Consider the following 25,712-nt stretch of genomic DNA (forward strand, 5'->3'; position numbering starts at 1 on the left):
CATGAGGCTACACAGAGTGGTCCCCAGCAGTCCAGTGCATCAAAGGGTTGTGAGTTCCATCCATGGTCAGGGCATGTACCTAGGTTGCAGTTTCAATCCTCAGTCAAGCATGCATATGAGGCAACTGATCAGTGTCTCTCTCTCTCCTCTCGATCTCTCTCTCATCAATAAAAAATATCCTTGGGTGAGGATTACAAAACAACCACAACAATAATAACCTATATGTAATTTTTGTACCCCTGACTATAGCAATAAGAAAGGCATGCCTTCTGGGGAAAAAAAAAACTGCCTCCACACCAGATTGGTGCACAGCCAGTGCATTGTAGTCTCTGGAGGGAGCTTTAGTCTAGGACTCGGGCCCCTTCTGGCAGTCCATGCTCTTATATCCAACTTCATTCTAACCCAGGCACCTACATGCCAAAGATCATACAAATGTATAAGGTCATCAAAAAAGTTGTAGCTTGTTTCAGATAATGTATCGGTCTTAATTCACCTAAAGAAAATGGATTTCATTACCATTTTCAGTAAAGCACTTATTTATTCAACAGGTAATTATCAGATACATCCCGTTGCCCTGCAGGATATAATGCCGGGTCATAGGGATGAACCAGATCCTTCTCCATGGAGAGTGCATCTTCTGAAGATGACAGTCATTAGGAGTTTGTCAAATCTTCTGAGTCTTATGACAAAAAGAGCAGATGCATACACTTGTGAGACTCTATTTTAAGAAAACTGTAAATACTTCGCCCTGAATGAGTCTTTACTGAGTGAAGACTGAGCTCACAGACTGTTTTATGTTCTTTAGTGCTGTCGTGCTGCAATAGTCTGTACTCTCTTTTTACTACTACAGACCCTGATACAACACCATTACTAACTGTTATTATAATCATTATAATGATTGTAGAACATATTTATTTATTTTTAAAGATTTATTTATTTATTTACCTTCTGAGGGGAAGGGAAGGAGAGAGGGAGAGAAATATCAATGTGTGGTTGCCTCTCATGTGTCCTGTGCTGGGAACTGGCCTGCAACCCAGGCATGTGCCCTGACTGGAAATTGAACCGTGATCCTCTGGTTCACAGGCCCATGCTCAATCCACTGAGCTACACCAGCCGGGGCCGATTTTTGGAATATTTTGATGAGTAATTATTTGATCAATTTTTAAAAGAATTTCAAGTAACATTAGGTGTAATTTTGTTGTGAAATAATAAAGACAGAAACTTCATGATGGTGAATGCTGTGATTCTTCACTGTGATTTTTATTTTGTTAAAAAGGAAACCATTTTTCAGAACCAAATTTTTAAAAGAATTTCTTTTTTCTATCATAGGTTAGTAAGATGAGGTACTATAAGAACAAGTATGACACCTTTTAAGTTCTTTATTTATTTCACAGTAGAATGACATACCTAGTTGTTCAATCTGAAAAAGGAAATCACTGGACTTAATCCACAGAGCTGCTTCTTCATCTTTGCAATTTCTTGTCCAATATTGAGGGGTCTGCCGTAATTGATGCTACCTAGAACTGGATATGTCAGCTTGTTTCTGGAGTCTAGTATTAGAATTGCCACTTCAACTTACTTAGGATTTAGAATAACTAGTGTTGACTATATTGATCTTTTACCATCTCTTTGTATTGTTTTTATTTTTTCAGACCCCATTGAATCTCATTGAAGAACTTAATATATACATCATTTTTATACTATTATCTCTTTTTGAAACTCACCAAATGAAGTGCAAATTAAATTATGTATAATAATGACGTATCTGAAACATTTTACGCTGACACATTATCAAGATTATCCTAATGTAGACCAATGTATATTGCAGTCCTGTTACTTTATGTATAACAATGATGGTGTTAGTCAATTTTATAATATGAGAAAATGAAGGGTAAAAGAAGTACAAAATTTTAAATTTTAACTGAAGCCTTCAAGTTTAAATGGATAGTAAGTTAATAGCCAAGTACTCAAATCCAGATATTTGAACGCAGGCATGAACATTAACAAAAAAAAGATGGGAAAATCCCAATACATTGTAAATTTCAATAATAATCTGAAGCTTTATGAGTAGGCTAGGAAAATAAAATTATTCACTGTCCGACTTCTACGAGGAACCCTCATAAATTACATCCTGATTGAAGTTTTTCTTTCTTTGAAGATAAATTAAAAAGTAGCTTTGGTAAACAATTCAATTAGCATCTCTCCTTTATGATGTTAGTATATATGTTGGGAATAGTCTCATCTTAAGATAGTTCAAGTTCTCTCAGTGAGATCTCAATCAAGATTTATTAGAAATTTCTTGTGATGAGTCAAGTTAAGCACTGTTGATACAGGGAAATGATTTATGTATTGATTTACTTCCCATGGCACATTGTTACTTGTAGCAGTAGGGGATGGTTATTTAAGGATCCAAATTGCTCTGCAGGGTGTAGATGGAGCCAGGCAATGAATGACTCCAATCAAGCCCCCGATATTCTGGCGTGATATCTGTGACTATGGCATTATGGAGCCATTATCCAAAATGTGCAGCTAATTGTAATCTTGATTCTGAATCCAGGAGAATTTAAATGACTTTTGACTAGTAAATGCTTATAGCAGTGTTGAATCTCTATATTTAACCATATCAAGGCATCTATTTATTCACATCAAAAGAGTATCATAAGACACATAACTACTATATACATATGCACACACACTAGCACAGATGTATGAGATACTGGGATTCAGACGTAGTTCTTGCTGTATCTACCTGGGAGATCAGAGGCTCAGACTCTTCTGTATAAAGACTGAGTAGATACATCAAGCTGAGGGAAGGATCCAGGCATAATGAGCTCAAGCCAGTGTGAACCATTACTGGAAGTTATAATTTGCCACAGAGCATATTGTCTGTCACACCAGTTATTCCCAGGGGTGAGACTTTAGGTGAGCATTTGTGTCTTAGAAGCAAAGAGTGGTATACATAATTCATAATAAATGAGGGCACATGTTGCCCCCTACTTTGAAAATTCTCTAGTAAAGCCCAAGCTGAAGGTAAAGGGATATTCATTCCATCCCTTCCCATGGGTCTTTAATAAAATGGGGGCTGCAGCCCACTGGGAACTGCATGGCATAGCAGAGCAGGGGAGTGATCATGTAGAGAAAGGACAGGAGGAGACCAGGGAGCCTTGTCGAGCCCAAGAGAGCCTGGCATCTCTCTGGGGTATCCAGTGAAGAAATGACACTAGCTCGCTTTATTTATTACTTATTTATTCATTTGTTTGTTTGCAACAGAGCTGCAACTGCACTCAGGAGGAATAGCTGTCATAACAGCAATTATCAAGGTCCACTCATATGGGGCACATGTAAAGCATCCTCTACAAAGTTGCAGACATCCTTTGAGTGGACTTCTTAGGAAGCCAAGATCCTGCCCTCAGTAGGGGAAGGCTCAGGATAGAAAATATTTCCTGCTATTTCTTTCCAGTGAGAAAAGGGAGAAGGCATTTTGAGATAAACATGCAAACACTACATACTTAATTAAATTTAATGAAAAGAAGCTACAACCAGAAAATATGCAAACCTTATTTTAAGTTCTTAAAAATAAATTTGTAATGTTGTTCATTAACGGTTGTCTCACTTTCCCCTTTGCTCTCCCCTGCCCCACCCCCTCTGGTTTCCACCGTCAATCCCCACTCTGCTACTGTAATTTCTTACAACTGGAACTATCTCTACATAGGACTTTACGTATGTAAATTATTCATTTGAGGGGGCAATAAAATCACGTTTCCATATATCCCTTATTTATCTTCTTCCTTATTTCTCCCTTCCACTTTTTTTTAGATCTGTTCTCCTTTCTAGTTATTTGAGGCTACCTGCAGTGACATTAACACATTTGCAGCATACAATAATAGTACAGGTTTTGAAATGAGAGAAATCTTTATCTGAATTCAAATTTTATCAATTTAAATCATAATATTATGATATTCACTCTTGTCCTAGCCAGTTTACATCCATGACTTATTTCTGAAACAATATGATAATTTTTACCAGTTATCTCTGTCAGTATTTCCCTGACTTAATAAAATTTCTATATAACTTCTCAAACATGATTTACATGATGTTTGTGCAAATTAAATGATACTATATATATAGACAGAGAGTACTTTAATAGCGACCAGCATATATCAAAACCTTAATAAATGTTAGTTTACCCACTGTGATCTTGAAAATATGCTGTGAATATTCTCCTGGCTTTTTGAAATTAGCCAACCAAAATCCATATGGATATTTCAAACCTACTTTACATTCTGGAACTCATCTTGATAATTAGAGGTTTAATATAAGGAACATTAGCTTAAAAGCTCAATGGCTCAGCATTAAACTTTATCTCACTCAGTTCTGAATTTTGTCCTCTCTCTCATTGTCAGTAAGTGAGCATTCGTTTTTGTTTTTCTGTGTTTCATCCTACAGTTGAGGCGTGGGATTTTTGCTTTTCTGCATGTGATTATTGTGATGAATGAGTATCAGTCACCTCTTCACTGGCAATGCCTACTATAAACTTTCACAAAATCCTTCAGCAATACAAATAAATTTAGAAATCTTATTTTGAACATTTCACATAAAAAAATTGATAGACAAATAGGCTAAGTGACTTGGTTGAAGTCCTGAGGCTGTATGTAGTTATGTGGGATTTTTGGCTCCCTGGCTTCGGCACCTTCACTCTTAACCACTGTGCGTTGCTGCTTCCCCTAAAATAGCGAGTGTACTGGCTGGCATTCAAGGCACTCTAAGCGAATGCAGTTATGTTTAGTAGCCAAGTTTCTCTGACACATTGCATAGTTTTTCCAGGGCTGCTAATCTATATTTGACCCTTTTGTTGCTTGATTAACTCACCTCAATGATTCTTACTTTTTTTTACTCTTGGCACACATAAAATAATTACTAAAAGTCTGAAGCACATCAAAATGTACATTTTTACTAATCTGACAAAAATAATGGTGATTCATTCACTCCAGACAGATATTGCTGTGTTGGCTATGGTCATTGTTTTAATTTTAAATTTGACAATCTAAGGGAAAAGAGGTCAGTGCCTCTGAACAAATAGTCGGGTGTAGCATGTTTTAAAAATTCTTATGCTACACTGATAGAAAATTGTTACCCTCCTTGATTTGCCTTCCAGTATTCCTAATTTCAGCCAGACACAGTGGAATGCTTGCGACCAAAAACTCAGGTTTGGCCACCTGCTGTAACAAAATAAAGCCAAACTCGTGAGACAGGTGTTGGTGCAAAAGGAAACAGGTTTATTCAGGTGCCAAAACCTGGGAGATTGGGGGACTCCTGTCTCAATGACTATCTTTCCTTCCTGCTTAAGCCTATAATTCTTATAGGGACAGGGAGAAGAGTTTTTTGTTTTGTTTGTATTTTCCTATCCAATTATATTGCTAGTTTTCTCATGCTTGGGCCCTACCCATTCATCTTTCTAGCCTTTGGCTCACTCAGTGTTAAGAACTTCCCCCTGCACCATCTTGGCTAACAGGGAACACTTCCTGACACTCCCTGATTGTTTATATTATTAGGGCAAGTGGGGGGAGGGAGGGGTTGCAGGACCACCATCAGGAGGATGAGCGATGCTGCAGCTTGCCTCCCAGTGCTGGATACAGTTCCTGCACAGCCACTGGAGTCTGTGGGGCACTCCTGGATCCTGGTGCACCTGCATCCTCTGCATAGGTGGCCTGTGCTTCCCAAGTGACCAGCAGGGCCCATGGCCACCCTGCCATCAGCTGCCTGTGTCTATGGTAACATGCTTGAGTGGTTGTTCACATTATCTCTCTGTATTATTTATTTTATTCTCCCTGTCTCCTTAATGTAGTGCCATATGTTTGCAAAATGCCAGCTAAAACTGCTCTTCTCAAAATTCACATTAATACCTTTCTTCTAAATCCTGTACATACTTTCCATTCATATTACACTTGTGTTAGCTTTTTAAGGAAAATTTTCTTCCTTAATACAGTCTTATGTTTTAGCTTTAAGAATATTATTCATTCCGATTCCTATCCTAATTCCTGAGCTATTTCTTTTGTTTTTTAATGAGTTCTTCTTAAATAATTCTGCTCACCAGTTACAATGCACGGGGAGGTGTCCTCACACCACCAAGCAATTCTTTGACACTAGGTGGGTATTCCATAATTCAACTTAATTCTGACACTGTTTACCTGGAAATAACATCAGCTCCCACAGGTTAAGAGCTCAGTCTTGCAAGACTGTCCCCATCTCCCACTTCAGATGTCAGTCCCATGGCCAGGTTGTCACGGTCACCATTGTTTCTGACTGACCAGCTTTAGACGGATGTTTCCCACAACCTTGTTCTCTGGTTTCATTAATTCACTAGAGAAACTCACAGGACTCAGAAAAAACACTTCACTTACTAGATCACTTACTGGCTTATTATAAGAGGACATAAGTCAGGAACAGCCAGAGGGGGAAAGGGCGAGGAGCTTCCCTGCACTGTTCAGGATTGCCATTCTCACTGCATCTCCACATGTGTTTTGACCTGAAGCTCTCTGAACACTCTTTTTTTTCTGGCCTTTATGGAGGCTTCATGTAATGAGGCATGATTGATTAAAGCATTGGCAATTGGTGATTTGATTAAATCTTCTCCCCTCCCAGAAGGTCTGGGATCTGGACTGAAAGTCCTTAAACTTTCTAGGAGCTTTCCAAATGTCATCTCATTAACATGACAAAAGATACCTTTTATTTTCCCTTTTCCCACACAGGAAATTCCAAGGGGTGAAGGAGCTCTGTGCCAGACCCAAGATAAAGACCAATGTTTATTTCTTATTCTGATTAGCATTATCACACCATCCCTCTTCTCATTGTTAATTGGTGCAGCTCCTTCTTGTCCCATGTTTGCCTTAATTATCATTCTTCATATTATTCTTGGATCATTTATTCAACTAACTTCAAACACCTTATGATGTGATATCATATTTCACAGAAAATAATGCTTGCTAAGATAAAAGCATAATAAACAAGCTTACAATTTAGGAGGAATTTAAAAATAGAGAGAGTTTAGGAGAATTTTCAAACATAATGGCATACCAGTTTATAGAAATGACAAAAGACAACAGTCTTTAGATGTAACACTTAAAGTACATGTATAATACTTTGAAAATACTAAATTTAAAAAAGAGAAAATAAAACTTAAGCTCTTTAAAGGTGTTACTGAACAGAAAGAGTTCTTCCGTCTGGCATTAGCAGAGCCAAATACTAGACACAGTGGAGAAATATTGGCTATTTTATTATGAATGGTGCCACCTAGCAGAACAGAAGTGAATCCTCTAAAGTCCAAACACCCTGATGGCATGTAGGTTACAGACTGTATAGGGGAAGCCACAAAATACCATGGGGTAGAGGGCAGGGTTAGAGATGCTGGGACCTGATTGGTCAAAGGGAGGTAAGGGTAATAAATCATTTGTTTAAATTTCCAGGATAATTCTGAGATATTTTCTGATGTCCCTTGGTTCATTCTCATGGGGAAGTAGTCAGGGGTGGTTGTGTCACTGCATTGGTTCAGGGACAGGGGACCCTGCTCCAGCTCAGTCCAGCACCTGTAGGCTCTTGACCAAGTGAATGGTCGAAGGTGACCTTGCCAGACAGTTGTGCCAGGTCAGTCAATTCTTGGAAATTTTATGTTTTGCAGGGTGCATTGTTTTGAACTTTGTGGTGCCAAATTCTGTCTCTACCTTCTGGTTGGGAGAGGGTTCTTGTTCATAATGTGGTCTGTTCCAGAAATGTCATGGCATCTGTCCCTCTCAGTTCCCTTCGAATTGTGATGTCAGTTTTCATTATAATAATGGTGTAATAAGCTTTGGATTCCTTCTCTGGTCAATTTTAGTTCCATCTTGGAATTATTTGGTTTTAGCCAGTTCTCATTGACCTCTGCGACCACCACAGGAGTTTTCTGCCATAAATTGTTTCCCTTTGATCATGTGTGGAGGTGTGGGTTCTGATGAGAAAACCTAGCAGCTTATTGCCCTGTGACATACACTTCTACTTCCTCATTTCACTTGTTGGGAGCTTTCCCTAACATTTTTCTATCCTGCCTCAGTTCCACCTTAGGCCTCAGGAACTGAAACACAACTTAGCCTCAGATATTATCTTTAACCTTCCAAAGGCTTGGATCTTGAGATGATTAGTTAGGTCCAGGCTACTTTTTTTGGATACTTTGGGGATTGCTGATTACCCAGGGGAAAGACTAAGTCTCTGATATATATATATATATATATATATATATATATATATATACACACACACACGTATGCATACATATGTGTGTGTATATATGTATATATAGAGAGAGAATTTCTAGAGCTAGGATTAAAAATAAAATTTAATCAAGGCCATAATGACCCTTGGTTTCAAAGACACAGAAATGGAATAGCAAATTACCTCTAAAAAATGAATTTTTAACTGACAGCATAATTCTCACCAGCCACATATGTGCAAAATGTTAGTGATATAACATTCAAATTGCAAGGGGATAAATAGTAAATAACTCTCAACCTAAGCTAAGCCTAAAGAAAGAGATAAAAATAAAGTGTCATAGAAGCATTTAAGTTTAGACATACCAGACCCTAGATGACAGAGTTTTGGAAGAATGGTCTTTTGCAAGTTAGGTTTAGAATCAAGTAATGGGATATGAAGAATATTTGCATTCAAATAATATCATAAAGATATGATAACTCTGTCAAAATCTGTTTGCTAGAAAAATCTGGAAGCAAACCTTCCTCTAATATTGAGAAGTTTGTTTTAAGAACTCCAGTAAGAGTTGGATTTATATTTGTATAACAAATGTACCTGGTGTATAAAATACACTTATTAAAATATTTTCAAAGACAGTATATTTATTTACTTAAAAACTGTTGAGGATGCTTACTTATATAGAGTTCTATGATTACCTGCATATAGAAGATTTAATGAACTCACTTGAGTTATTAAGTCATTTTGAGCTCCTAGTATAGTTCTCTCATATTCAACGTGTATAAAAGGACTTATTTAGTTCATATTTTCTCAAAATTAGGAACCTGATTGAAGCATGCTTTCCTTTATGCTTTTAAATTCTACAAAGTAAAAGTGAAAGTTTTCTAAATGAATAATTTTAAAGCCCAATTCAGATTCTCAGTCTACTAAGACATTTTAAAAAATGTATAAATATGTATTTAACTCCTTTCCATATTGTCAAACATGAACTAGAGGCTATAATTATTTTTGTCACTTCCTTTTCTTCCTGGCGCAAACATTGTACAGCAATCTCACACATCTCTGATGGTGACGAGTGTTTTTCTGACATTACTGATTGGTCTAAAGGCATCAGGTAAATATAGGTCAGGAACAAACTGGTAGAAAGTTGACTTAGAATATAGATGCGAGGGAGTCGAGATGATCATATAAACATGAATTAACTTGAGATTTTGTTAACTCGCATATGCTTTTGCCAGTTAGAATATACTATTAAATTAATGCCAGAAATTCCAGCTAAACATTTATTTAAAAGTCCTAAAATGTCATGACATAGAAAGGGTAATGGTAAAGGTATGGAAAGAGATGGGAAGGAAATTCCAGACAGGCAATAATCTTCACAGAGATAATGTAGCAATAGTACTATCAAATTAAATAGGTTTTAAAACAAGACCACAGGCATAAGATAAAGGGAACTGTTATTTAGAGTAGAAAGAATTCACCAAGAAAAAAAAGTGTGTTGCTTCTTAGCCATAAGATTTGAGGGATTTCAATACATTCCACTTGTAGGAAAATATGCCTGATTTTTTTCATTAAATGTTTGCTACTGAGTACAATTTTCCTTAACTTTTCACAATGTTTTTCCCCTCTATAACTCTTCATTCTATATTTTATTATTAGTGTTTATAATATACTCTGTTTTGAAACCATATGAAAGTCTGTAATTTGACAATCTTCATTTTTAGTAACCGTGATTATTGGTTATATTGATAAAATCAGTGTTATCCATGAAATTGGGTAGTATAATGGAACTAGTAGAAACATAAAGAATATATGTTACTAACCCATGTCCCATAAAGAATAATGTGCAAAGAACAAGTAACCGATGATTATGTTAGTCGCCCACATTTCTTTTGTCATGTTCTCTTTTTCATGTTCTCACTTTGTAGAGTACTTCCTTAAATAATTCTATTTTTATTAACATGAAGTATATAAATGGTAATCTTATATACTTTTTTTGAATGTTTACATAAATATTCTTAGATAAAATAAAAATATATTATTCTCCCTTAATATTTATAAATAACTGACAGCACACTATATTATTTATTAAACCAATTTCATTTTGTGATTCTATCACATATATTTAGAGTCTCAAAATATATGTGATATACCATCAAATGATCAGTACCTTTCTGAATCTCTGAAGTATAAAACTTAGTAAGTGAAAGACAACCCTAAATGTCTTATTATTCTTACTCATCTGATTTTTGTAAACACAAATGCTTGACTATTGCTCATGAATAAAAATATAAAAATGAAAAAAATAAATAACAACCTTAAAAAAGAAAAACTTATAAAGAGAAAAGAATCTAATAACTTCTTTTTACCTTCATTCTGACTTTTCATCTTGAATCTATTCCCTAATACCATAATATGCTCAAAATGAATGTGGTGTTTGATAGTGTTGGTTGTTTCTGGTGGTTATGTAATCACCTCTCTTTGATGTAAATGACAGCACCAACTGACTCTTCTTCATTCCTTTGTGTGGATTCATATTTCCACCCAGCATTATTTTATTTTCTACAGAGGAATGTCTTTTAACATTTCTTCAAGTGCGGTCTACTAGTTATTGATCTTTTTAGATTTTGTATATTGAAGCAATCTACTGCTTGACTTTCCCATTTACATTGTTTCCAGTGAGAAATCTGCTGTCACACTTATTTTAATCTTCTGGATGTAACATGTTTCCCCCAGCTCATCAGTTTTTAAGATTTTATCACTGGCTTTAATCAATTTTATTATAATATATCTTATTTATTATGCCCAAAATGTACTGAACTTATTGGATCTGTTGGTTTATAATTTATATTGTTTAGAAAGTTTCCAGTCAATATTTCTATGAACACTTTCTTCTATTCCTCTACCCCATCTTCCTTGGGGATTCTTATTACATATATTTGAGGTTACTTCAGTTTTCTGGAAGTTAATAGAAACTCTATTATTTACTTGTCTTTTTGCATTTCATTTTGGAAAGTTTCTTGCTGTGTCTTATCTGCCATTAATCCTGGTCTGTTTTTTATACATACATTATAGTTTTAATCTCTATAATGTAAAGTTGCTCCATATTTATATCTTCTATGTCTTTAATTATACTTTTAAGTATATGAAATATAGTTATAATTTTTAAATCCTCATTTGGTAATCCTAATATCTATAATAATTCTTGGAGCATTAATTGATTTTTCTACACATTGTGGATTATATTTTCCTGCTTCTTTGGCAATCTTGTAATTTTATATTATATTGGAGGCAATGTTTATTTTACCTTGCTAAGTGCTAGATACTTTTTTAAAAATTTTTATTAATTCTAAAGAGAAAGGGAAGGAGAGAGGAAGAGGGAGAGAAGCACTGATTGGTTGCCTCTTGCATGCACTCCAACTGGTGACCAAACCTGCAACCCAGGTATGTGCCCTGACCAGGAATCAAACCAGCAACCTTTCGGTTGACAGGACAATGCCCAACCAACTAAGCCACACTGGCCAGGGTGATTTTTAAAAATCCTATATATACTCTTGAGCTTTGTTTTGGAAGGCATTCAATATACTTAGAGTTAGATCCTTTCAGGTCTTGCTTTTAAGATTTTTTAGGCAGGACAAAATCAATATTTAATCTAAATCTAGTTATTCACAACTAAGGCAAAGACTCTTCACTACTCTACCAAGTGCTCTATGATTTATGAGGTTTTCCAGTCTGGTACCCTGGGAACAGGCGTCATTCTCAGCCTGTGTGAATGTGGGATACTGTTACTTTTAATCATGTCAGATACTTCCTTCCCCAGTGTTGAGTGTTTTTCCCAAGTCCATAAGCTGATCAATACCCTGCTGAGTACTTGAGAAAAACCCTATGCAGAGCCCTTGAGTTTTCTCTCTGGGAAGATCTCTCCTCTCTGACACTTGCCCCACAAATTCTGGTTAAACTCATCTCCTGGAATTGCAACTCTGCTTCCAAAATTTAAGAAGTCTACTTGCTCTGTCTAGATCACTCCCACCCCCAGCACTGCTGTCTGGAAACTCAAGGCAGTATAATAGCTCAGGTGATCCTAAGGCTCACCTTCTTTGTATCCTGTCTCTTGGGGATTGCTGTCTTCTTTGCCTCATGTTTAATGTCTTAAAAGTTGTTGTTTCACATATTTTGTTTGTATATTCAGTTACTGTGGGCAAGAGGTTAAATCTGCCCCATGTTTTTTTCATACTAGCTGATGATGGAAGTCCAGAATAACATATAAGAATGATCTTTTGCCCTAGCCAGTGAGGCTAAACTGGTTGGAGTGTTAGTTTATAACCCATAAACAGAAAGGTCTGGAGTTCAAATCCTGGACGGGGCACATACATGGGTTCTGGATTCAGTCCCCTGTGGGGATGCCTGCAATTCGATGTTTCCCTCTCACATCAATGTCTCTCACTACCTTCCCCTGTCTCTAAAATCAATAAGCTTGTCCTCGAGTGAGGATTTTAAAAAATAACTTTTGTTGGTCCCTTCCTACTTTGACTTACTAGGTGCTATTGTTTGGAATTTTCATAAAATCATACAAGTTTTTCCTACTGGCACTCTATCCATGGTTCTATGGTCAAAAAAATGTTTATAGATCTATACTTTGTGTATATTGCACTCGTATAATTACATACGTGTAGTTTCAGGAATGGGATATAAAATTTTTGACTAGAAAATAATTGTGCATAATGTTCAATAACTTCTCTTGTAAAATATTAGATTAGTATCAAAATATTTTTGTTGAAAATGTTTTGTGAGAATACATATAAAATTAAATGTAATATAGATGTATTTCTTTGTAGACAGAATGGGGTGATTACATTTTAATTAATCTGGAGAGGAATAATATTGGCTATTTAAATGAATCATTGTTAGTCAAATATTTAGAAAGACTTAAAACAATTTATATGTTGAACAATGTTCTCTGTTTTCTTCAATTTAAAATTATAAATCAGATTTACTCTAATAAAAGATTATATTTGTACTGATTAATCTAGAAACTAAATATTGTAAAATGAATATCTTAAGATTGTAAAATCAGTAGAATATATACTTCAGGTTTTATTTTTCTGAATCTCTTTCATGAGTATTCATCCATGTGTCCTGGTGTGCCTGTGGTATTTATTGTCCTTGATGTCCAGGTATGGAGTATTTTATTGAGAAGTGTAATAGCTGTTTTAAACACCATGATTACTTTTAGACATACATTCTTGGCTCTAATTCATCTCTAACAGTAACCCCCAGCTTAGGGTGTGGTAAAGAAGGAAACTTAACTGCGAAACGGTGATGCAGGATGTCTGTGAAAATAGCACTGCTCCGGAACAGCTCTACAGTGCTCCAGCATAGCTGTGAAAAGAGCACCGGCCCCAGCGTAGCTCAAATTGATGCAACACAGCTCTGAAAACAGCATAGCTATGAGTCTACCCTGGGGGAAGGGGACCAGGGGCTCTGGGCGAGGCTTCTTTTCAGGTAGGCAGCTCTACTCTGACAGTCTGCGAAGAGACATCGATGTTTCAGGTCTATCCCAAGTTGCATTCTTCACGTTTCAGTGGAAAGTATGCTGAGACAGAGGAGCTACGGCTTGTATGGAGAGAAATTCCTGTCTTGGTGTGTCCTTATGCAAATGAGGATGCTGAATCTCAAAGTTTGTTTTATTCAAAAGGCATTTTCCTGATTGGTCTGAATGGAGCTGTTTTGATTGTTTGGAGATGCACAGTGCTGATTGAATAGAGAAAGCCTCAGTCCTATTCTTAGAAATAGGAGTCCAGGAGCTCCTTTATAAGGGCTGGTTCAGACTGCAGAAACACGGTACAGGCAGGCAGGCAGGCAGTTTGGCACAGAGGCTTCTCTGTGAAGTGTAATTTGCAGGGGAGTTCCCTGTGCAGAAATGGCTGCTAGTCTATGTGTCTTATTTGAGTGTATTTAGCACCAGGAGCCCTTCTTAGTTTCTTAGGTGTCTCTATCTCCCTCATGTCCCATCTCTCTTTCTTTCTCTTTTCCCCACTCAGTGTTCAAAGTGCAGTATTTTTTAAGTTTCTATGTTTTTTTTATTAAAATACTATTTTGCTGAAAATATCAGATGTCTTGCTTTCCCAGGATTCTTTTAATGAACACATACTGATAAAGTATCCAGCTACTCAAATTTTATATCTACTCACTATACAAGGTGAGGCAAAAGTAAGGATACAGTTCACACAGAAAACCATACAATAATAAAATACAAGAATGTACTCTGTACACTCACAACTGCAAACTTACTTTTGCTTCCGCCCTATCTTTTGATAGGTACTAGATTCCATATGCTGCTTGCTATCACATACTGTTGTTATAATGCTGATATTTTTCTGCTTTAGTATGTTAAATTAAATAGGAGAGACACTCCTCGAGGTAATATAAAGAGCATCTTCACTTTTTTCTGGACCATAGAAGGCTACTTTTATTATTTGGAAGTTTCATTGTATATCATTCACCTTCGATTCCTGACTTTGCTACTCTAATTACATGTTATACATCAGGTAAAAATATACATTAAACAGATAGTCCCAAAGGAAAATATCAGTAGCATTTATGTCACAAATGTTAAAATACTGATGGAATACTGATGATAAAATATTCTCTGGAAGAAATATTAACAGTTAGAATCAGTGAAGTTTCTTTATTTACTTTTTTACTTCATCTTTATTCCCAGAGTTCTATAAAATAGCAGTATGCTGAGATTATAGAAAATGGTAACATAACAGTTTCAGAGCGGTGTCTCATAGAAAATTAATCTTTTGAAACATTGTGGTGTTTAAAAGGGTCTTGTTGGAAATATCTGATACCTGTTTTGAGGTAGTAAATCTATTAAAAACATTCAAACAGCCAAAATGAGATTCCACTTAAATGCTCATTACATGACCACTATTAAACAACAATAGAAACTAACAAGTGTTGGCAAGAACATGGACAAACTGGAGCCTGTGCATTGTTTACGAGAGTGTAAAGTGGTGCAGCCACTATTGAAAACAATATGGCAAGTACAAAAAACATTGAACAGAGAGTTGCCATATTATTCAGCAACTTCACTTCTTGGTGTATATCCAGAATAATTCAAAGCAGAGACTCAAGAACATATTGCTTATCAACGTTCACAGCAGCATTGTTTGCAATAACCAAAAGGTAGAGACTACCCGTGTACCTATCAATGAATAAGTGAACAAACAAATGAATGAGCAAAATATGGTACACACATACAATAAAAAGTTATTCAGGCTTAAAATGAATAAAATCCTACTTAATTCTACAACTGGAATGATCTCACAGACCTTATGCCCAGAAAAATAAGCCAGTCACTGAAGGACAAATATTGTGTGATTGCACTTATTTAGGGTAACTGAAATGATCAAATTCACTGAGACAGAAGGTCAAGCAATGGTTACTAGGGGCTGGGAGAAAGGAGACATGGGGAATTATTGGTACATGTGTGCAGAGTCTCAGTTGAGGATGATGACAGGGTTTTAGAGAAAATTGTGATGATAGCACAACAACTGAATGTTGTTGTCACTGAATTGTAATTTTATAGTAAATTTTATATCATGGATATTTGTCAAAACAAACAAACAAAAGATTTACAAGACTATTCTTATTTTGATTGCCACAGTTGTTAAAGTTAGCTATTATCACTTAGAAACTCCAGAGGTTTTGTCAGATAATATTACCTTTAAAGTATACATTTCAAAACCTTATTAAGTGTGACTATTAAATGAATGCACATTGACCTTTAAGCTGAGCAATATATATGCATTGAAATGAGGTCAACACTACTGAACAGTGGAGGAAGATTGGCATAATGTATTATTTTTCTGGCATGATGTGTTGTTTCACACTAAATAAAAAAGAAGGCAGTTTTTCTGGCCTTTAGCATGATTCTTGTGACTAGGCTTCCATTGCCAAAATGTCTTTTGCAAGTGTACACAATTTATATATATGCACACATATATACATTCATATATATGTAATATATGTATACATATGTGTATATATGTTTCTAAAATAGTGATATACAAGGTTATTACATTAGGGTATTTCTATTTTTAACCTGTTATTCCACATCTAATGAGAGAGAACTTTTAGCCATATTGGAGCATACATGGCCAGGTAAAATGTCACTGCTTTTCTTTTAAAACTTTCTGCAGTGGTGTGTTTTTATAGCTATTCGTTTACAAACATTGTCAAATTAGACAATTCTAATACATCCTTGCTGAGGCACAGAAGAACCAACTACTATTTTAATAGAAAAATATATGAACTTTTTATCCCACTTCATCTGGTGAATAAAGAGCATTTGCTCAGCTAAGTGTAACATTTTCTAAAAAAGGAGTTAACCTTAGGATGAAGTAGAAAGATGGTGCAGAATGGTTGCAAGAGGAAAGAATGTATCAAATGCTGGAAATTCCAGATGAAATAAATTTCGTGGGAGACTTAGGCAGCCTGATTATATTTAGTTATATAAAGATGATAAATAATTATTTACAGATTCTAGCAAACTGAAATAGGTTTAGGGATTGTGTAAGGATTCCAGATTGCAAGTTATAGTATGTAGTCATTTCTTGGACAGAAAACAGGAGAAAAGGGAACACAGACAGAAATCAACTGTCTTCTAATACACACATTACTTCCTGAGAAATTGATTTCTGTTCTTTACAATTGTCTTTCAGAAATTGTCTTTCAGAAATTTTAATCTGGTCAATTGGTCTGTGTAGTAGAAATTTTATATATGTCCCTACTGCTTATGGGGATATCTAAAAGTTGTGGAATGATTTGTACCCAGGAAAATTTGTCTACCTTCTTTGTTTCTTTGCTCCATCGTCTCTCCTTTACCATGCCTTTGTATATATTGTACCAAACTTATTACCCTAACTATGAGACCTTGTTCCAACACTTTACAGCATTTTACATATTACTTCTTTACCAGGGATGTGGTAGACATTTCTGCTTCTTGTGGTAAGGGATGAGAGGGTACCATTTATGGTCAATTACTACTATCTTAGGCACCCTGCGGACAAATTAGCTATTTCCAGTGTGGCTACCTTAGGTGAGACCATAAGAAAAGCATATTGATAAATACGATAAATAAATACATTTGGAAATTATCAATTTAAGGACAAGGCAGTTGTTAACTAACATCATGTCTATAGTGTAATTTTCATGACTAAAACCCCTTAGTATGTATAAATATGTATGTAATTAGCATTTAACCTTATATAAAGACATAGATTAGTCAAATAATTTATTCTTTCTCTTCCACACCTATATTCCTACTAGCCAAAAATTAAAACCAATAAGCTATTCAATGCTGCAAATGTAGTTGTGTTAGTTTAACATTTCAGTAGTATTTCTTTAAATAAAATGCCTGTAATATCTGCAGTAAAAATACTGAAAACAACAAATTTGTTGAAGAGAAAGGAAAACAGATGATCAGTTGTGGCAAGTTAAAATACAGAGATTTGATTCAGTTAGAATTGGAAAATGGTCATGAATGATCACAAACCACACTAAAAATAAGATCATTTTTTTTTGCTGAAGAAACATTCTGGATTGGCTTCAAAGCAAAACATGACACAACCACCAATTTGATTATGTTTGTATCTGAGAGCATAAGAAAGTACTCAGTAAAGTATTCTTTCTTTAATTCAACATATAATTTTTGGTAATGGAGAGGTCAAATGTAGCATTAAGGAGCATTGAGGACACTTGAAAGCAAACCTGCAAATTCCCAGGTTTTCTACATAAATATACATTGAAAAAGTAAATATTCAAGGAATAATTGACTATATGATCTATGATATTTCCCTGGAACTAGAAAATTCAGATATACTAGAGTTTTAAACAAGTAAGAAATCTGCTTCATATATTTAGTTTTGTCATTCTTTGCTTATCTCATCAAATGAAATTTCTATTCAATAGAACAATAATTTAAAATAATTATCTAAGCTATTTTGAATAGAAGAAACAACCATGTTTTCCATAAAGGACAGAAAACCTATTTTTATGGTATTTGACAATTGCCATATGATCTCACCTGTAAGTGGAATATAATGAACAAAATAAACTAGTGAACAGAATAGAACTACAGGCATGGAAACATGGAACAGACTGTAAGTGACCAGAGAGGAGGGGGAGGGAAATAATGATGGAAGAAAAGGAAGGGACTAGACAAAGAACATGAATGACTCATGGTCATGGACAACAGTGTGGGGATTGACTGTGGGAGCGGGGGATGGGCACAGAAGGAAAAAGGGGGAAAAACTGGGATAACTGTAAAAGAATAACAATAAAAATAATTTATAAAACTATTTTTAAAAATCCTAGAATAATTTAACTCTTCATTAGAAACTAAACAAAAATAATTTGAAGTAAACTTTTAATCAAAGCATTTTCTTATGTTGTGATATAATGCAATTTGTTCGTTTTCAAAATATGCTGGACAATTTTATTTTAAATGGTCATATTTCAAGTTATGTTCTTGTGGAATGGGAAAAAACAGACTAATTTTTAAGTGTATTATTGTTTTGAAACTTTATTATTTTTTCTGAACTACTGTTAGCATCTTCATATATCAAGAATATGTGTTCATACCTTTCTCTGAGATCTCTGCTTTGTTATATCATCTATTTTTACATTCTTGTGTCAAATTCACACTTTTTATTATCATAATTTCATAATGTCTAGAATTCTCTAAGTTTTATTTCCTTAACTAGTCTCACATTTGCATTTCTACAAAAATGTTGAAATCATTCAATAGAAATCATTTCAATAGAAATCATTTCAATAGAAAAACCTGCTAAGATTTTTACGGTGTGCAACATCAACTTGTAAAGACTTGGTCTCTTTCCATAAGTATTGTTTCTTCCAAACCATGATCATTGTATAACCCTCCATTTACTCTGACATTCTTTAACTTCATCTGATAATAATCTGTAGTTTTTCATATAGAGGTCTTACAATTCAATGAATAGATTTATTCTTGGTTACTTCAATTATTTAACTTTATCAAATATACATGTTGATATAAGCATGCATCATAAATGTAAAGCTCTTCGAATTCTGACCTCTGAACATACCCCTGGACATTTATAACTAATCTTCATAAAAAGAATCAGAATGGTGCCAAACATTTGGAATGTAAGCTAAAGCAGCAGACAGAAGAATCAGTGAACTGAAGGGAATGAAGCTGACTTCTACCCAGAACAGGTAGAGAGTAGCTTTATGGGAAGAAGATGGCTGTGAAAACCCTTTACGTCAAATGCTGAAGCTGTGAAGTGCTAAGGCCCGGCACGTGCTGTGTTCTGTGTAGCCCCATCACCATGACTTCCGTATGCCCAGGAGCCCCCAGGGCTTCCAAGCTGGCAGGACCGTGGCCTCAGTGGAATTCATAAGACTGCAAGATAAATACTACTTTAACACCCAATGGCAGATCTTTTTCTATAGAGATGAAAAATCATATATGATAGAGTGTTTTACCTGTTATCCTCTGATTAAAATTATGGGGGTAATTTATTAACATTTTTCAGTAATTATAAATGTTTTATTCACACTAATGCATTAATTTCATTGTTTAAGATTATTATCAAACTGTGCCTCATTGCAAGTACTTGTGTGTACAACTATTTCCTCTAACAGGAAATCAGGATCTCAAAATGTAATACCAAAATATTTGTAATTGGATTACTATAATTACATGGATTGTAATTATAAATGAAAAGCCAACATCATATAAGCAATTGTGTAGCATTAGCAATTGGAACGTTAGAAACAAGAGCTATACACCATACATCTTTCAAAATAAAATGAAGTTCCAGGATTCTGTGATAGTTATACATTACTGAGAGCTGATCAGATTTTAGAAGTTTCTTAGATTTGCTCATAGAATCTATTGAATTTATTAAGTAATAGATCCTGTTAGAAATTTAGCCACTGATAAGTAATGCATCAATATTTGAAGTATATCCCTTAATTATAATGATAATATAATGATATTAAATATACTAAACTTTAGATTTTAGATTATATAAAAACAGCTCTTAAATATACAAAGTGAACCAAACCAAAACTTTTTTTCCTATTTGAGAGTTAGTTTTTATTGATACTTCTCTATAATATTTACAATGAAAATAAGTTGGAAGAACAACATAGAGTTATTGTATTTTGTTTTATAGAACATTGTAATGTTGCTTGAATTTACAGATATTCTATGACATTGAAAATGTGAATAATGTGTCATTCATGCCATGAATAATATGCTTAAGTATCTCCAAATAAAATTTAAGACTATAAGCTGTTTTAAAAAGTTAGCAATCTCTATCTGAAGCTTTCCCATCACTAGGCTATTATTTTTACCACTGTAAATTAGTAAATTAAAGTCAAATTAGATTGTGGCCATTTGAAACATCTTTCTCACACACACACACACACACACACACACACACACACCTTTTCATTGATATAAAATTTATATACCTCTTGTTTTTATGAGATAGAGAGCGATTCATCCAGAAGTTTTGATTTTTTTTTGTTTCCTTTTCCATAGGGAACCATAATTTGAAAACACAAGAATGATCAGAAATGATGTCCCTTATTTATAACACTTTATTAGAAGGGTCAGTATTTTTAAGAACACGATGCTTGATTTCACACCATACACAAGAGACTGGATCTTCAGGTAGAATTTAACTGTCCTAAATGTCTACATTTGTATGTTACTTATTAAATTACATTCCCAACATCAAGTGATTATTTATTTTCTTAACATTAGAATGGACACACTTAAATATGCATTTATAATGATTTAAAGAACATGAGATATGTTTATATTTTGTAGCTGTTTTTATTTTCTGACTCATTGATAACTGGACGTTTTTTTCCTGGAGGTACCTTTATTTCCAGTCACCTGTCTCTCTCCCTTGAGACACTTCCTTAATGGAGACTGGAGTAAGTAAACTGCAGAGGCTATTGAATTTAATAGTCACCTGATGGGGCTTGAACTCTATGACCTTCTCACCCCAATATTCTTCTCTCAGAAAGTGACAAGCTGTGTCCTTTATATGCTCTCCAGAGACCATCAGAAATTCACCTACTTCACTTTTTCTCACCTACACTCTCGCCCTTATCTAAATGCAACATTGTATAAAATAATCTCCCCATGAGAATAGTAAACTGTTTAACAACTTGTCCCCTTACTTGCTAAATAAGTGTTCAATAGATTGCTTGGAATCTTCTCATCTTTATGTTTCCATGGTTTTTACTTTATGCTAAAATCAGATACTTGGATACTTTCAGAATATTTGAAAATGATATTGGTGATCTCATTAGCATGTTGTCAAACAAGTACCACAATTAAACAATGACACATGAAGTTTAGTTGGGTTAACTATTAAAGAATCACATTTAATTCATCATTTACTTACTGCTACATGACAGTACTTTTCAGAGCTGTTTGGTTCACCAAATTGTTAGATAGTCAACAGATTTTAAGTGGGAAAAAATGAAAGATTTTCTTATTTCTGAAATCCAGGAGGTATTGAGCAATTGTTGGTAATTCCAGAGGGTGATGTAATCAATTTTCTGAAGAATAACAAAGGAATGAACAAGAACTTGATCTGAAAGTTCAAGTAGCATGGGAAGATCTTGAAAAAATATCAATTGTAAAAAACATGCCAATAAGTTTTATTTTCACACCATTTATTTTACTGGAAATTTCCAAGACTGTAGTTTTTTTTTATCTGATTTCTTTCACTTTAGCATGTTTTTAAGGTTCATGCATGTTACTGCATATATCAGTAAGTCACTCACTTTTATTTATTACACCATTCAGATTTAAAGTGATTATTAATATAATTCAACCAATACTTATATTTGTAACTGTCTTCTATTTTGTATGTGTTTGTTGTTTCTTTTGCTTTTTAACAGTTCCCACTTTTATGACTTGTGAGGTTTTAAATGAGCATTAGTCAATTTTTCTAGACTATTAGTTTACCAATTATATTTATTTTTTATATTGGTTTCACTAGAGTTTGTAATATACACATATAACTAACTTTAATCTACTTTCAAATAACAGCATAAGCTTCAGTGGTAGAGCAAATACTTTTTATGAAAATTTCCAGCCCTGGCTGGTGTAAGTCAGTGGATTGAGCATGGGCCTGTGGACCAAAGGGTCGCCCATTTGACTTCCCAGTCATGGCACATGCCTGGGTTGTAGTCCAGATCCCCAATAGGGAGTGTGCAAGAGGCAACCGCACATTCATATTTCTCTCCCTCACTCCTTCCCTTCCCCTCTCTCTAAAAATAAATAAATAAAATCTTTTTTAAAAAAAAGAAAGGAAATTTCTGATTCCTTCCTCCATCTCATTGTAACATTGCTGTCATTCAATTCATTTTTCTGCATGTTATGAACACTCAAATATTACTAGTATTATTATTCTATATAAAGTTATGTATTGAGAACTAAAAATATTTTATTTGTTCACATTTATTCCTTCTCTGAAACTTTTGTTGTGTGCGTGTAGATCTAAGTTTTTTATCTAATTTTCTCTCACTCAGAAGGATTTTTAACATTTTTTGTAAGCCAGGTCTACCGGCAACATTCTCTCTAGGTTTTGTTTGTCTGAGAAGATCTTTATTTCTCTTTCACTTCTGATGTATAATTTTACTGTCTAGGGAATTCTAGGATAGTGGGTTATTCTTTTTTTCAGTACTTTAAAATTATACTCTATTCTTACCGTTTTCCTGTTCTGATATAATTCTTATCTTTCTCTTCCAAGCTAAGGTATCTGATTTTTACTCTGGCTTTTTTTAGGGTTTTCATTTTGTGTTTCTGCAGTTTGAATAGGTATGCCAAATTTTAGATTTTTTGGTAGCTAATTTGCATAATATTTGCTGTAGGTGTCAGAAGCTTCAGTTTTCTCCAGTGTTCTTACCTCCTCCCTCTGCCATTGTCTCTGGATTTTTCCTAAGAACATCCTAAACAGAGTTTGTTTTCAGCAGGTTTTTCAGTTGTAGTATCTGTTCTTACACTGAGGCCATGCTGAAGTGGATGGTGGTAAGGGGTGTGGGGGAAAGTGTTCTGTAGTCATATGATTATACCTTAATCTTTTAGACAGCCTGTGTCTCAGGCTGTGATTTCACAAGTGTCTCTTAGCCGCCCCTCCCCTTTCCTCCCCTTACATAAGGCAGGAAGGCCAGGGGCTGCTAGAGTGAAATAAGACTCTTTCACTGTAAAACTCCCTAGTTAAGCAGTTTCCCTTGCAGTGTTGGCCTTCCTTATGTAGAATGTGTGGAGAACAGGACCAATTACATAGAATTGGTCCAGTGAAGATAGTATAAAGTATATAAAACCAAGTGGAGTCTTGTCAACCAAGATGGCTGCCAGTCAGCCATGACACTTTGGTTCAAGAAGAAAACTACCTGAGTCAGAGCAGACACATTTGTCAAGGAGACAAACCTAAGATATCTGCACATGAGATGAGAGCAGCCATATCTTCAGAGCAGGACCATCCATGGATAGACTCCTGCATATTCCCCACTTGCCATCAGGGGTGCCAAGACACTTATAAAAAGACCCAGAAGGGTAGAGCACACTACTTTCAAGCTGTAATTGAAGCAGGCTCCAGACAACTGTTGACATAGCTAAGCTCCACACACCACAGTGCTGCTCCATGCCACATCTATTCTCCCTTGGCATTGGCCTCCATAGGCTCTGTCCTGCTGAACTGAGGACTTCCCCTACCGCTCTCCTGGATTCAGAGATCCTTCCTTGCAACACAGTGATGACTCCTTCACTCACTATGCTGTCTCCCTATTGTGCAAACTGAGACTCTGGGACTCAGGTTTGTTATTCCTCAATGACTGCTGTGTGTGTATATTTTTCTCTTAGATTGTTAAAGTATGAGTAGGATATTAATGTATGTTGATGTTCTCCTTTGAGTGAACCTGCATTTAATAAAAAACAAGTGAATAGCATAATTCTTTTGTGCGACTTGTGTGTATTCCTTGGTGCTGGGCTGCTCAGCAGGCAGCTGGCTGAGCAATAGCTCAGCTGACTTACACTTGTGACAGAATGGGGTGGGGATATTTTGTTTATTTTCCTCTTTCTCTGTCCAGAATGTAAAAACAGTATATGAACCTTCAACACGAGAACATGGTGGGATTTTTGGAGGTAAAATCTACAGTGGTTTGGACTATGGTGCCAAGAATTTCTCATTCTCACACATAGAGTCTCCAGCAAGTAGTCTAAGTGACCATGTGATCCTACCAGGTTATGACTCTAGAGGTTTCTGTTCTAGGTAAACCAACAAAGTCCATTATTGAATGTATTTGTCTGTTTCTGCAGAGGCCAGGCGGTCCTTTGTTCACCAATCTTAATTCTCTGATGGGTCTAATAAAAGTAATCGCTTTTCAGTTTGTTCAGCGTGATGTTATGACATAGCATGATGGAATGACAACTCAAAATATTTTACATGTTGGAGTTGAAACTGGAAATTCTACAATCACATCTTAATCCCAGAAAGTATTTTAAAAGTTATAAAGAAAAACAGTGTGTGAGGAAAGAAAATTCATATAATAAAATATTTTTAGTACATGCTTTCTATTCCTGACCATTTGAAGCATACTCTTTAAATGTTAATCCATAATTCTTAATTAATGATGATGCTAAAATGTTTCAGGATTCATATGTAATTGAATATATGAAAATGTCCTTATAAATATTAATATCAACTAAAATTCAATATATTTGTTGATGGCATTTTTTCTTGTTGAATATGAGTAACAAATCTAAACAACGTAAAAATATGTTGATAGTATTTTTAATTACATTGGGCATATCTCTAATAATTTTCCTTTCCCACATATTGATATAACATCCTCTATTATTTTCTGTAATATTTATATGGGTCATGTAGGGTCATTTTTAATGCTATATAAAAATTTTTATTTAAAAATTACGGGAATGAGAAAATACATAATTAAGTTATAGTGTCATTTTTAATTAAATAATCAGTAAAGGAAGACCTTTTATGTGCCTGTAATATGTTATAATAAACACTAAGGACCAAATAAAGAATAGGATCTAGGCCTTGGCTGGTATAGCTCAGTGGATTGAGCACATGCCTATGAACCAAAAGGTCACTGGCTTAATTCCCAATTAGGGCACATCTCTGTCTCTCTTTCTCCTTTCCTTCTCCTGTGTCTAAAAATATATAAATAAAATTTAAAAAAAGAATAGGATCTACTCCTTGCCCTCAGTCCTATCTATTGAGAATGACCTCTGTTTTACAGACATATTAGAAAATCTTGACTAGCTCATTATTCACACAGATAACCTTACTCCAAAGCAAATCCTATGTCTCTTACAAAATTTCTGGCTTAGGAACTGCTATTAACAATCAGTTTGCTTTCATTCTATA

Source organism: Artibeus jamaicensis, unplaced genomic scaffold (assembly GCF_021234435.1).
Source record: "Artibeus jamaicensis isolate MK-2021 breed Jamaican fruit bat unplaced genomic scaffold, CSHL_Jam_final scaffold_286, whole genome shotgun sequence".
NCBI classification, from domain to species: domain Eukaryota; kingdom Metazoa; phylum Chordata; class Mammalia; order Chiroptera; family Phyllostomidae; genus Artibeus; species Artibeus jamaicensis.